A 16518-nucleotide genomic window follows, 5' to 3' on the forward strand; every position below is an offset into this window, starting at 1 on the left:
AAGTGGATTCTTTACCACTGAGCCACCAGGGAAGGCGACAAGCTCCCAGGTGATGCCAATGCTGCTGGTCCACAGCCCCTGCTCGCCACAAGAGAAAAGCCCATGCAGCAATGAAGACCCAGCACAACCGAAAATAAATAAATAAGAAAACGGCAAAAAAAAAAAAAAAAGAGAGAAAAGTAACATGAAAGAAATCAGGAAGACCCACTCTGTAGGTCCCAAAAGAAACTAAATGTGTTCTTTTTCGGATCCCTTTCTTGTGTGCTTTCTCAGCCAAGTGGTAGAAGGCTGACCTTGTTTACTACCAACATACTTCTGCTTTCTTTTTGCAGAGAGAGCAGTAAAGGAAGATAGACCTCAGAGAATGCCAGCTTCCTCACGGTTTCTGAAAACAGACTCTGAGACTAAGCAAGTATTCATCCTGGCAGAGATGTCACTTTACAGAGACAAAAATTGAGCTTGTTATCAAACAGCCAACCCCACTCTTGGGTGTAGGTGTCTAGGTGTCAAGCTGAAAGGGAAGACAGATGCAGGTCTGCCCCCACACACACGGCCGAGAACTGCTCTGGAAAATTCCATGGTGACAGGTCGTTGCCCTAGTACTCTCACAGTTTAACAGGTTAACAGTTTCAGGGCTAAACTTTCAAAACAGAGCTTTACAAACCTGGATTTCTTAGCAATGAAATCAAAAGACCACATGGTGGAACTACAGCTCAGAGCTCACCCTGGGAACACATGTCAGGATTTCACTCTCAGAACCTCAACTTCTAGGAAACATATACAACAAGCCCCTCCAATCTGCGGGAAGAGTCTGCTCTGAATTTCCTCAAGATCCATTTCTCAGAAAGAACCGTCTATATCAGTGTTTTTCCCTCATCTTTTTTCCCAAGTTGATGATAACGCGGTGTAGTAGGAAACACATGGACTTGGAAGAACAAGTCTTTGGGCAGTGCCCCTAAGTCCAGGGTTTTCACGCATAAAACAAAGACAATAAGATCTATTAAAATTACCTAACAGCATATGGTGAGATTTAAAGAAGAAAATGTAAAGAACTGTAAAAATGACAAAATAATAATGGTAGCACCTAATACTTATTGAGTATGTACCTGAAATTTACTGTATGTAAATACGTATTTACTGTATGTACCTGGAATTTCCCATAGACTACCTTAATTAATATAGCAATCCAAAAGGCAGGAATCATTATCATCATTTTAAAGTTTTAAAGCACTGAGCCTAGAGAGATTGACTCAACAACATCACGTTGCTAGTAAAAAGCCAAGCATAAGGCACATTTGTTAGTTCTTAGCCCATAGCTTCCACTGTAACTTGCCCACAGGACTCCAGTTTCCTTTTGGGGAATCAGATCTCATTAACAAGTCTTCTGATGCTGGGAAAGATTGAGGGCAAGAGGAGACGGGAGCAATAGAGGATGAGGTGGTTGGATGGCATCACTGACACAAGGGATATGAATTTGAGCAAACTCTGGGAGACAGTGAAGGACAGGGATGCCTGGCATGCTGCAGTCCATGGGAGTCACAGAGAGTCAGACAGGATTTAGCAACTGAACAACAGTAGGTAGCAAAATAGTTGATTTACATTGTAAAAGTTGAAGGACCAGATCTTTCTTCCCACTAGACTGGAACTAGAAGGGTAATAAAATTTAGCCAAACACCCATTTCTGGGACTCCTACCCTTGAAGCATTGGTGCAAGGCTTTAAAAAATAGTGAGGTCCTATCCATTTAGAAGTAAATGAATTGTTTCTGTCTTGAGAAATTTCCTTTAGTTCTTGTTCCTTGCTCCACTCAAAACAATTGGTTTCTTCCTATTTCAAGATGTGGTTCTCCAATTTTTCAGTCTGCCAATAAATTTCCTTTTTTTGCTTAAGTTGGCCATTATTTGCTTCTTTGCAATTAAAAAAAGTTAACTGATAAACCAAGCCAGGACTCAACTCAGGGCTGCCTGAAATCCTAAGCTTGTGAACTAAACCAATAAATTATATTCTGTCTTAAGTGTCACATTAAGTATTAAAATGTGTTTCTCTTCTCCTCCAATCTGCACCTGTATTCATCTATAACCTACCCATTAGTTCATATGACAACTTCTACCTTCTAAAAACATATGTGAAAATTATTTCTTAGGTGATAATTCAGAAATTCTCTTAAGAGCCATGGATTTAAGGTGAATCGTTAAATCATCTGAAAAACTGAAAGAAAAGCTGATAGGAATCAATGAGATCATTGTCACCTAATTTTGTATAAATAGAAATATCATAATAATTTAATGAAAAGTATCAGTACCAGTATCTGGTACCCCACTGCTTAGATGCAATGTATCACAGACAAGTCTCTCCAAATACAAACAGTAAACAGAGACTACAAAGACAAAATTTATTTTTTCTCAGCTTTGTCTGTTTCAAATCTTAAAAATATCCAGGCTCTGCTAAGTAAGCTAGCAGTGTCTCCGGGAGTAGTCTAAGCAATCATCCTGGACATCAAACAATAGGAAGCTTTCAGAAAGAAAAAAAAGGATAAAAGTTCAGCCACAGTTTAATTTCCTCTCTAATTCCAAAGGAATATATTCACTGAGATCCTTGGCAAAGGGACTTTCTTCCACTCTCAACACTTTTTTTTGTTTTTACTAGATGAAAAATAGCCACAACAAATTGATCTGGGCCCTGAGATTCATAAGTTTCTGAACTAGAAGGGACTGCAGGAATGGGCATGTGCTACAAGTTGAGAGGAGAGGAAGGACCCAGAGCCACGGGTTCCTGCATTTGTCTGGAGCTGTTACCACTCACTCAAGGTATAGCCAGTGTTTCATGAAAGATACAAAATGCATGTCGACTGAAAAAATGCATAATCTAAAAGCTGAGAATTATGTTTTACTTGGCAGACTTGCTAAGGAAGTAAACCCAGAAGACAGCCTCTCAGATAGCTATGATGAACTGCTCTGAGGGGTAAGGGATGAGCCAGGATATACAGAAGTTTCTGCAACAAAAACCAGGTAGTCAGAACATCAAAAGATTACTGTTCATAAAAGAAAACCAAACATCTCAAGTTAATGAATGTAGTGCTTAATATGAATGGAAAGATGCAAGAGTCTGGGCTCATTAAAGTCATTCCTCTGATATGCACCCTAACTTCCTAGGGCCAGTATCCTGCTTTTCTCCATCCTGAATCCCCTCAGGGTGCACAGTAGTGGGTGGCTGCAGTGGATGGAGGCCTGGTGGAGGCAACATCCTTTGCTTACCGATGTGGCAGGCAACATTTCCATATGCAAAATAAGTGCATCACATTGGATTGTGTGTTTGAGACTAAATGATATTCTCAAAATTTCCTGCAACATGCAAAAAAGCACTCACATTAAAGGGTTGAAGGATTCTTTCATTTAGCAGGAACATTTTTTAGCACTTTGAGGGACTATATTAAGCATATAGAGAGCTCAAATCAACACCTCACTCACTGTGAAATTCCAAGTCAGAGAATCATTTTATAAAACATGATAGGGCCCTTCTAGTAACACTGATAACCCAATCCTGTTGAATCCTGTTGAAACCATGGAACATTGAATTGCATCAAATATAATATGCTATCAACAAGTAGGCTTTATAAGTTTAAATTTTAGCAAAGTAAATAAAGACAAACTGATTGCACATTAATTTGATTACTTATATTGAATGTGTGACTGGCATCATATAAATATTATGAATGACTTGGTCTAATACAATAAAATCTATCCAATTGGAATTCTTGCAAAAACATATCCTAAAAAAATTAGAAGAATGAAAAACACTGGCATAGAATCGCCTCAGAAATCTCAAATGGAATTATCTGATGGATCTGGAATGCCATTAGAAAAATTTCTATTCATTTACTTGAAGATCTGTAGAGAGAAGGTTAGAAGTCTTGATATAATGGAACAGGAGCTTTCTATGTAGACACTGCAAGAAGGAATAGCTACAATGACACGACCTAAGAATACCACCTTTATCCTGAGTTACTAATTTTAATATTTTCATTTACAATTTATTTCAAAAGTTGGTCTAATACTCCTACTCTTACTCTTTGATGAACAAACTTTCATCAAAATGGCCTTTCTAAGGGATAAACTCTTCAGTTTACAAAGACTACATTCTATTCTTAAGCAAGCAATTCTGATTTTATATGTGTAGCACCATTAACTAGAAATGGAAAAGTTGCTTTTTATTTTGTACGTTTTTTGCTGTAAATTTTACTACTTCAAACTTTTTTTGTGTCTGCCAAAGGGAAAAAAATAAACAAAATCAATATTTGAGTTTAAACTTGAAAATATGATGAGAAGAAATTAGTGTAGCTACAGTGCATATGGGTGTGTTGTTCTTTGCTTTGTTTTGCCTATTTTCTAGAATGTAAGCTTATGAAACATATATTTACAGACAGCTTCTTCTCTGCCTGTTACAGAGATTAACAATCCCTTTCTCTCAATGAGCACAGATGCTATCATTTACTGAGTAGTTGTGTGTGCTCCATACTATACTAAGTTCTTTAGACTCATACAAGAATTCTATGACAAAGGTCAGATTAAAATGGTGAAAACCTGTACATTATTCATTCAAGAAGTATTTATGGAACAGCTACTACCAGACATTATTCTGGGCTTTGACAGTATAAGAATAAACAAACAAACAAAATGAACCTTAAGTCACTGTTCCTGTAGAAATAACAAAAATAGGAAAAAGCATTCAGAGACGAAAGAATATTTTTAAATTATGACAATTTGAAAACAAATCAGAAGTTACAGTGCTAACAGAAAATGCTGAGAAAATATATTCAAAAAATACATTCAAAAGGCAATCTAGAATTGTATGTCCAGTTCTAGAAAGAGGGAAAAATGTGAAAATCATTAGATGGAAACAAACTAATTCTTCCCATTAATAGATTCTAAATAAAAGCAGTTAAGATATACTTCTAGAAAACGACAAATCATCCATAATGGAAGGTCAGCAAAGCATACAGGAAGGGTGAACAAAGTAGAGTCCACAAAATACCAATAACAATAGTGGTGGTCACACTATTATTTGTGTATGGATAGGTCCTTACCTTAAAAATTATATCTACAAACACACATCAGTATTTTCTTTATTACCATTATATATATATATATATATACATACACACACACACACACACACACACATATACATAATGTATACAGTATTATGGGGAAATTTTCCTCTAAAAATTTAACCTGAAATAGATCAATTTATATGAAGAGAAAATTAAGTTCTGTTATCCTTTAAACAAAATTATGAATAATGGCTTCTTCTAGGTGCTGCTGTTTTAATCAATTGTTATTTTTATTGCCTATTTTTATGCTCAAATTGTCACAGCTTAGCCAGTGGGAGGTCTTTTTAAGCTGGCTTCCAAGTCTTGTCAACAGCATATCAGAACATTTCAAAGTGTACTTGCTTGCTGGTAACAAAAATTTCTACCCTAATCTTGAAATATCTCTTTCCCAAGGCATAGAATTATCTCCTCCTAGAAGCACTGATATTTTTAGTTGAGAGTTACCATTTCTCTATGATATCCCTCCTTGAAATTTTAACTCCTCACAAAACTATAATTAAACCTCCTTACTTTTATAGTGTGATGAACTAAATAAATTTTATTAAAATTTATATAATTACTTGATTTTAAAAAATCTGTCAATAAAAACTGCCTAAAAAACAGTGCTAGTATTTTGAGTGATTTGTGATATTTTATTCTGCTATGATTTTATGCACTCAAACTGCATTTCAGCCCAATATCTCTAATTATTTCCAGGAAGTTTCATAATTTTTCAAATTTTTATACAGCAATATTCCTAAAGGTGTTTCTTTCTTTAATACGTTTTATAATTACTTTTAATTATGAGACAAAAATTTTAAATCAACTGCTTGGCAAATGTCAAGACATATACTTCATCCATCTACGAAATAAAGTGAAAATGTTAGTCGCTCAGTTGTGTCTGACTCTTTGAGACCACATCCATGGCAACTGTAGCCTGCCAGGCCCCTCTGTCCATGGAATTCTCCAGGCAAGAATACTGGAGTGGGCTGCCATGCCCTCCTCCAGGGGACCTTCCTGACTCAGGGATCAAATCCAGGACTCCTGCAGTCCAGACAGACTCCTTAGCTTCTGAGCCACCAGGGAAGTCCCCATCCATCTATACACAAAGACTTAAAAAAAATTTTTTTTTGGTAGTACATTTTTTAATTAAAATAAGAAAAGCATTGTATCTGTAAACAATAAGGCAAATTAAAATTGAAAACAATCTTAATTTTTGCTTGGAGAGAAACTAAGATTCTGATGCATGCAAAAGGATGCAATGCATCATGGAAGTTCGGTATCTAAGCCCTCACGGAAAAAGCATCTTCAGATCTCTTTGATGATACTTATATGGGAAAATGGTACCCTCTGGTACAAGACTGATTGAAACTGACACTTTCAAGTCTATGCTCAAATTGGAAAAAGGTCCCCTAAGGATAGAGAGGCAATACTCAATTAAAGATGCTTGATTGTTAGAGAAAATGATACTGATTATCTTGCCTCTGAACCTCAAATTAATTATGCAAGATAATCCTTACAATTTAAGACTGCCTCTATTTATGTGATCTATTAGAACTATCTGAACCTCCTGGCCACTTAACATATGGCTTTTCAAAAGTAGCTGGAAAACGTGTTTCTTTCCTAGCCAGAATTTATTCAAAAATTTTAAGGACAATAACTTGAGATATATCATCTAGACACATTAATATTTATAAATCTAGGTTTAGCTTTGCCAAAACAGAGCTGCTACTAGAATCCAAGCTCTCACAATCATTCAGATTTGTACAGTTTAAAAACCAAAAGTAATTTTGGCTGGATCTGAAATGATAATTTGTCCCAAATCATTGCCTTAAGGTCCTATAGTCATTACAATGGGAAAGCAAAGCAAAGAAATTGATCTATAGTAAAAGGTAGGCTTCCCTAAGGTTGTTTCTATGCTAGGATCATCAGTTAATACATAATTTTAAATATCTGTATAGAGTACAAAATCTGATGTTTTTTTGAAATACCAACTAGGTTATGTTGCATGCACCAGTTCCAATTATCTGATTCTGAGTAACTCCAGGACTATGTTGAGAGTTCTGAGCCACCCTGACTCCAAGAAACTAGAAAGAATTTCTTAGAACATTACCTCTACCTTTCAAAATATGAACAAATATTCTTTCCACTTCAAATTAAGGTATCTAATACATTTTGATTTCTATAAACATCTTTGAAACTAAATGTTTATTATATCCAAAGATGTTCAATTTAATAGGAAAAAACCTTCACTCAATGCCTACTAAAAGCCTATATACCTAGAAATGGGGATAAAACAGTGAACAAAATAGACACAATTTTTCCATCACTGGGTTCTCATATTAGCAGGAATGTAATAATTTTGATAATAATTATCTAAATAGTAAAAGATCTTCAACACTATTTAACAAACTAAATCCAATAATGCATAAAGAGGACCATACACCATGATTAATTTGGATTCATTCCAGTGTCATAAGGATGATTCAATATACACATCAATCCATGTGATACATCACATTAACAAAAGGAAAGATAAAACCACACAATCACCTCAGTAGATACAGAAAAAGCATTTGACAAAATTCAACATTCATTCATGATAAAAAGTTTCACCAGAGGTAACATATCTCAACATAATGAAAAACCATTTATGACAAACCCACTGCTAACATAATACTCAGTGGTGAAAAGCTGAAAGCCTTCCCACTAAACTCAGGAATAAGACAAGGATGTCCACTTTAATTGTGTCTATTTAACACAGTATTAGAAATCCTAGTCACAGCAATCAGGTAAGAAAATAAATAAAAGGTATCCAAACTGGAAAATAAGAGGTAGAACTGTCACCATCTGCAGATGACAAGATACTCTATATAATGAACCCTAAAGTCTCCACCAAAAAAAAAAAAAAAACTATTAGAACTAACAAATGATTTCAGCATGGTAGTAGCATACAAGATTGACACATGGAAATCCATTGCATTTCTATACATTATTAATGAAATACCAGAGACAGTAAAAAAAAAAAAATCCCATTTAAAATCACGTAAAAACATGCCTAGGAATAAACTTAACCAAGGAGGTGAAAGGTTTATATGCTGAAAACTATGAGATATTGATAACGGAAATCAAAGGTGATTCAAAGAAATGGAATGATATCCCATGATGTTGGATTGTGGGAAAGCTGGACAATTACATATAAACTAGACATTTTTCCAAAGAAGACATACAGATGGCCAACTGGCATGTGAAAAGATGCTCTGTGTTGCTAATTATTTGAAAAATGCAAGTCAAAATCATAATGAGATATTACCTCACACAGGTCAGAATGGCCATCATAATAAAGTCTACAAATAACAAATGCTGGAGAAAAGATATTTCATCAAAATGAAAGAATGGTTGCTCTTCAAGGGTACTGAACACAGAATAATTACAAATATACTTTAATAAAAATCTTAATATTAAAAGAATGATTACTAAGAAGAGGCTTACCATTTCTAGGCCATTTTATGCCTTTTTGTTTGATGCCAAAATAATCAGCCAAATTTCATGTCTTCTTTATGGCCAATAATAGATGATGTTTCCTTTTTAGAGTCTTTCTTCTTAAATCTTTTCAGAAGACCTATTTTTCTCTTTGAGTTGTTCCTTTGAACTCTTTCTAAGGTCCCTTTGTATCTTTCCAATTTGGAAACAGAGAACTAAATATTAAACTCTAGAACTACCTGACAAATTGTATATGAAGCAAAAGAATGATCTTAGGAACTCAAATGCTCCATATGTTTTCTTTCTTTAATATTGTTTTAGAAGCCTTAAATGAGGAGACTATGCATAGTGGGTCAATGGAGGCAAAGGCCTCCTACACAGAGGAAATCCTGACTGACAACTTCCTCATCACCTCTTTTCTTATTAGGACCTCAGACCCTGTGCCCTCTGTTTTCTTGTGTGCTACCATGTACTTCTTCCAAAGAGAGTTTTCCATGATCCTAAACAACTCAGCTTTCTCACAGTTTTTGCAGATTGTCCATTGTAAAAATAAGGAAATTAAGATAACCTTAACTAATCATAAGGATCTTATATTTTCAGTAAGTTACTGAGCAAAATAACTCCAACATCTGTAAGACCTAGAAAGAAAACTATGCCTCCAGTCTTTTGGCTCTCTCTCTTCATTCTCTTTGGTTCTGGTGATGTTACACCTCAGCAGACATGAGATAAATATATTTTGCTACTTGGACTGGTGATTCTGATAAGGATGAAAAAAGTTAATTATTTCTTAATGACACACATATCCCTTCAGGGGTGGGCAATAAAGGATCCCATATTTCTTTGCACACAGCAGTCTCTAAGTAAACATCTGTTGAATGAATGAACTAATGACAAACAAGTTACAGATGACACTGAATCCTTTAAATCATAAGGTCAAGGTAAGTTTCCTCTACATTTTAAGAAATAGAGACTTTTATCGTTTTTTTGGTTTTTGCTTCTGCTTCATGAAAGTAAATTATAATTACCTTATTCATCATTCTCAGACAAGGGATGACAATTCATTCTTCTTTCATGAATAATTAACTCAAAATATTAAAGTTCATAGAGGTAATCTAAGATATTAGGGAAGCAGCTGTTTCTTTCCAAAGGAAATTACAAATCATGGCAGTACAAATCCTTTTTGGAATAAGGCAACATCATAAACCTATAAGTTAAAATGTTTTACTTATCAATTTTTAATTATAATAGAAAACAGAAAATATATTCAGTTAACACATTAATAAGTATAGTCTTTGTTTAGGTTATGAGTAGAAATAGAGAAGGAAGCAAAAGAGATCAAGAAGATGGAGGGAGAGGGAAAATGGAAGAGACAAAAGGAAAGAAAGAAGCATGCAGGAAGAATTGAAATAGAGAATTATATCCTATTAAAGGCTTTTTTTTGGAGAAGGAAATGGCAACCCACTCCAGTACTCTTGCCTTGAAAATCCCATGGACGGAGGAGCTTGGTGCAGGCTACTGTCCATGGGGTCGCAAAGAGTCTGGCGCGACTGAGCAACTTCACTTTCACTTTCACTAAAGGCTGTTTAAGCAATTACTGCTCCAGGCTGTTAAAGTTGGCCTATGGTGTTTCCCCAATAGGATTAAACAGTAAAGTCAAAATTTGAATTTTCCTAAAGAGTCAAAGGATAATAAGCTATGAGCTGAAAGTTTCCTATAATTTAAAGACTATAATAAAATTTTAATATTAATTTAGGGAGAGAAATACATTTTTCCTACTCTATCAGTTATAAATAAGTTTCAACTGCAAGTAAAGAAAACATGATTAAGAGCAGCTTAAACAGTTTCTTTTTTTCCCTCACAGAACAATAAGTTTAAGGGAAGGCAGTACCTGTGTTCACTGACTGTTCAATGATGTTACTGAGGGTTCACAAACTTTTTTCTCTATGCCCTGGCCACAGTAAGAGACCTCTTTTCATCATTGTGGCCTCCCAATCTCTTAATAACTCCTGAACTAACAGGCCTCATGACAACAGGTAAGGAAAGAAGAGCGCAACTGGAGAAAAGTAATAAAGAATAAGGCCAAAAGGGCCTTTCTGCATGCCTGTCCCTCCTCATCAGAGAAGCCATGGCATCTGGGACAGCTCACTCAGCCCCTTGGGCTTGCATCTCACAGGCTAGTACTACATCTCATGAGGAGACGGGCTTGTGAATGGGATTGTGTAAATCACCGTGTTCACCACACTCACATTTTTAAGAGTTCTATTTATTTTGCCTGGGGTCACAGCCATTTTGCTTTGGTAGTCATGCTCCAGTGATCTAGTGGCAAGCAGAAGAAAGATTTTGCCCTCATATGAAATTTAGTTCAGGGACAAATATATTGTCTTGCTATTGTACTCATTCATTCAAAGACACACTCCAATTTACATAACATGGATCTTATAATCAAATCAATAGCGGGCCTTTGAAATTTCAAAATGCCACCACAATACATGAAACTTCTCGTCTGCCAGGTCCTTACAGTTTAAAATGCAAAATACTGTGTGCTCCAAGCAAACTTAATTCTTTTTTTTTTTTTTTTTTAGTTTCCTTATTTCCATTTCCTTTACATGCATAGGCAGGTTATGCCTCTTCCTCCCATCTCTCTAAATTGTTAAAATTTTGGTACAGAAACGTTTGTCCCTCAATGAAAGAGAAGTGATTGTGGAAGAGGGAATATGGGAGCATACATGGGGTTTCGGGACTGAAAAACGTTTGCTTTTCCCACTGGGATTCTTGGAGCCAGCCAGGGGTTTTGAAAAGCACTCTCGACTTGGAATTTGAGTCCCTGTTGTCACTAAGAATGGCAGCCACTTCTCCAGCCCTCAGCTTCCTCATTCATGTGACTTGCTCACATGTGTAGGTTCAATGAGAGGTTGGGAGAGACAGCAGAACAGATTGCATCCTACCTGGATGTTTCTTTCAGCATTTAACGAAGTCTTAGGGATGTGGTAAATACCATATGAAGATTTGATTGATTAAAATAGATAATTAAAACAATGCAAATTGATTGCACTTGAGAAAATTCTCAAGTTGAATACTTTCATGCTGGGTTGGTACCGTGCAAGGATGATGAAGTCTTGTTAAATAAATAACATGAATGAGGAAGCAAACTTAATTCTTTATGAATTTAACTTGTCATCTAAGTCTTACAACAGAAGTACTTGACCTTGTGTATATTCAGTGAATACAACTGAACATGAATATTCTCATTTTCTCTCACGGACACTAGGGAAAACACAAGCTTGTAAGACAAATTATGTACTCTTTCTGAGTTCTCTGAACAATAAACCTAATTCAAAGTTAGTATTCCTAATAATTACACACACATACACATTTATATACTAGGGTACATATATATATATGTGTGTGTGTGTGTATGTATACAACCATATATAAGTATATATAAACTATCACATATAATTAGTATATATAAACTGGGCTTTCCTGGTAGCTCAGATAATAAAGAATCTACCTGCAATGCAAGAGATCCAGGTTTGATCCCTGAGTAGAAGGGAATGGCGACCCACTCCAGTATTCTTTCCTGAAGAATTCCTCGGACAAAGGAGCCTAGCAGGCTACAGTCCATGGGAACACAAAGAGTTGGACATGGCTGAGCAACTAACACACCTAAAAGAAAAAAAAAACAAACTGGTAGACATATTTATATATATAAAACATATATTATAATAAGTTACATATATATAAACTATCATAGATAATGGTTTCTGGCACTTTACTATGGCTTCATGATTATTTTTATCAAAATTCTTATTATCAATACATTATATTAGAAATGTTTGCATATCATGCTCTCCCACTAGTTGTAATCTCTATAAGGATGCAAGGATTTTGTCACTTATTTCTAAATTCATACTCTCTAGAATAGAAATTTCTACCTGGAAATTAGTAGGTACTTCTTTTTCTCAGAATGAATTAATGAAAGAATGAGTTGGATTTTTTACTTTCTCATTCAGGTCAGTGTCAGGTCAGTGATGCTGACCTGAATGAGAAAGTAAAAAATCAAACTCACATTTGATGATCCACATTGCTATGATTGTGCTAATACGTTAGAGTTGCTTCCAACTAAAAATCGTTGCTCTCCGTTGGGTTCCAAAGGCATGAAGTCACTAGTCATTACAGTCCCTGACCTTCAACATAACCTGAAGGTAGTTCAAGGTGAAAATCAGGAATGAGGCCCTCTGTGCTCTGAGAAAAACTGGCAGAATAGGCCTTCTGATAGTTAGATATTTTCAGGAGAAGATTTTAAGAGCTCAATTTCTTTCATCTTTTCATACCTAGAAAAGCCCTGAAATCATTAATGGAGACATTTGCTCCTCATGACTAGCAGCAACCTTCTGCCAAAATGTGTGCTTGAATGCACATATCATCCTTCACTAAAATCATATATATCCTGGTCTTCCCCTCTACCTCTTTGGAGCAGTACCTCAGAGATACCCGAGTGGCTGTCTCTGGGATGTAGTCCTCATTTGACCCCAAATAAAACTTAAGTCACAACTCTCACGTTGTGCTTTTATTTTTTTTAAGTGCTAACATATTTTTGAAAGAAAAAAAATTAATGAATCTCTTAATGTCCTTCAGATGCCACTGAGAATAACATGATTTCATATTTCTAACATTGCCTTAGGTCCAATGATTATATAGAAGTTGATATCAAAAGCTGACCTATCACTATTGAGATTCCCCTCTAAAATTACATTCAAGTACCATTGCCAGATAGTGAAAGACAGGGAAGCCTGGAGTGCTGCAGTGCATGGGGTCGCGAAGAGTCAGACATGACTGAGCCACTGAACAAAACCCACCACAATTGCCAGATGCCAACACTAACCTAAACCATTCATTATTTTAATTTTCTATTCAGAAAAAAAAGCAACATTTTTATCAACTTGTCTTACAATTACTTAGAAGCAAAAATACAACTTTAAAATATAAAACAATCAGGTCTAAGATCTGATTTTATTTACAAGCTAATAAATTAGTCCTATTTTTCCCTGGATGCTGGCAGAAGAGACAAAACTCCTGAGTCAGAGACAAAGGGTTTTATTACTCATGGCACAGCAAACAGCTGGAGCATCAGCATATTTACAATGGTTCTTCTTGCCCCCAGATCTCACAAGGAAACAAGGAGGAGCCCAGATAGACACTACACATGCAGGGTATGTGCATCCTAACCGAAAAAAAAACTGAGATTGGGGAATCCAAAACCACTTTTATAGAAAGGAATAAACAAGCTTGCCCTTTGTCTGGGGGTAGAAGGAGATATTATCTCATCTCTCAACCTTATCAATCGCATCAACAGCCCTGAAAAATGACCTCAGTAAACAGCAGTTAGGGCTGAATCTTAGGACATTCAGCAAGACATAAAGGACAGCTAGTGACCTACAAAGGACTCCCTCTCCCAGTGAAGCTATTATTACATAAGCACAAATAAATCATCAACCAAAATTTGCAAATTTTTGTTTATTCTGTAGAAAACAGAGAGCAAGCATATTTCTAAGTAGTTCAATGTTTGGGTTCCACTTGGCTTTTATTCCCACCTACTATAACTAGAGCAAAGAGTTCATAAATGAAATACAAGAAATGAGGCTGCAGAGGAAGTCAAGGTCAGAGGATGAAGGATTTTAAACACCATGATAAGATCATTGGACATACCCAAAGAAAACAGGAGTTACTTGAGGGTTCAAAGTGAGAGAAATTCAATTAGCATTTTAGATAAATGGCAAAAATAGAGGTGGCAGCAGCAGCAGCTTAGTCACTCAGCTGTGTCCAATTGTTTGCAACTCCATGGACTGTAGCCCACCAGGCTCCTTTCTTTATGGGGATTCTCCAGGCAAGAATACTGGAGTGGGTTGCCATGCCCTCCTCCAGGGGATCTTCCCAACCCAGAGATTGAACCCAGGTCTCCCACATTACAGGTGGATTCTTAGCATCTGAGCCACCAGAGAAGCCCAAACATAGAGGCAGGAAGGCTAATTTGGAGGCAGTTGAATCATTGTGACTTGACCCAAAGAGTAGGAGTCAGGATGCAGATAAAAGTAGACATGAGATATGTTTAAAAGGTAAAATTGTCCTAATTTAGAGTTTAATTGTATACAAGAGGTAAGGAAGAAGAATTTAAGAAAATTGTCTGCTTCTGGACTTCCCTGGTGGCTCAGACGGTAAAGCGTCTGTCTACAATGTGAGACCTGGGTTCGATCCCTGGGTTGGGAATATTCTCTGGAGAAGGAAATGGCAACCCACTCCAGTACTCTTGCCTTGAAAATCCCATGGACGGAGGAGCTTGGTGCAGGCTACTATCCATGGGGTCGCAAAGAGTCGGGCACAACTGAGCGACTTCACTTTCACTTTCTTTTCTGCTTAAGCAGCCACAGAATGGTGACACTATTCCTTAATGCACAAAGCACAGAGAATGTAACAAATGAGAGAGTGAAAGTGTTTAGTTCTTTTGATACTATAAGGAGTTTGAGATGTACTGGGACATCTAAGATGTCTAATAGAAGTTGATATGCAGACGTGGTGCTTCAGAGATAAAGCTAGGCCTGTGCCATAGAACTAAATGGTAACTGAAGCCTCTGAAGGAGAAGGAGATCATATGGGAGCATATGAAGAATAAGAAGGAAAAAAAAAAACAGGCTCAGGTGATAACTTTCAAGAATAACCAAACCCTGCATCACAATCACTCAAAGACTCAAAAGAATTACAATCAGAAAGAAGAAAGAGAATCAAGAATGCATGATACCACAGTCACTATGATTCCACAGAATATTTCAAGAAAAGAGACATCAGAGTCAAATGCTATGGTGAATTCAATTGACTTCAGGACTTAACATGTTTATTAAATTGAATAAGGAGCTCTTTGATGTGAGCAGTTTCATTGGAATCATGGAGGAAGAAATCATGTCAACAGAAAGAGAAACAGAAGTGAGATGAAGAAATGACAGATGTGTGTGTATGCAGGCAATTGTCTCAAGAAGTGTAAAGTATAAATGGAAACAGAAAATTTCCAGGATTTGTTTTATTTTTTAATGATAGGAGAGATTTGAATATGCTTTAAATGAACATAGGAAGGAACCAATAGATAAAGATTAAAGAAGTGGATATAAGACAGGAGAGATAGTCAAAAGAGATGTTAAAGGAGAATTTTCAGAAACATAAAATCACAACTCTCATACAAATATAAAAAGAACATGTATCAAAAATGCTCTTTGATTTGCTAAACAATGAGGTAACTTGTAAGATATTAAGACCAGCTCAAAGTGATTTAATCAGATGATTTACTTTTAAGTATTACCAAAGAACGGAGAAGGCAATGGCACCCCACTCCAGTACTCTTGCCTGGAAAATCCCATGGACGGAGGAGCCTGGTGGGCTGCAGTCCATGGGGTCGCTGAGGGTTGGACACGACTGAGCGATTTTACTTTCACTTTTCACTTTCCTGCATTGGAGAAGGAAATGGCAACCCACTCCAGTGTTCTTGCCTGGAGAATCCCAGGGACGGGAGAGCCTGGTGAGCTGCCATCCATGGGGTCACACAGAGTCGGACACAACTGAAGTGACTTAGCATAGCATAGCATAGCATTACCAAAGAAAGGCTTCCTGGATAGCTCAGCAATTCAGGGGATCCCAGTTGGACTCCTGAGTCAGGAAGTTCCCCTAGAGAAGGGATAGGCTACCCACTCCAGTACTCTTGGGCTTCCCTGGTGGCTCAGACAGTAAAGAATCCACTTGCAACACAAAAGACCTGGGTTTGATCCCTGGGTTGGAAAGGTCCCCTGGAGGAGGGCATGGCAACCCACTCCAGCATTCTTGCCTGGAGAATCCCCGTGGACTTAGGAGCCTGGTGGGCTACAGTCCCTGGGATCACAAAGAGTTGGACACGACTGAGCAACT

The sequence above is a fragment of the Bos grunniens genome, chromosome 6 (assembly GCF_055505025.1).
Source record: "Bos grunniens cultivar Pamir isolate PY7600 chromosome 6, Bosgru_T2T1.0, whole genome shotgun sequence".
Lineage (NCBI taxonomy): Eukaryota > Metazoa > Chordata > Mammalia > Artiodactyla > Bovidae > Bos > Bos grunniens.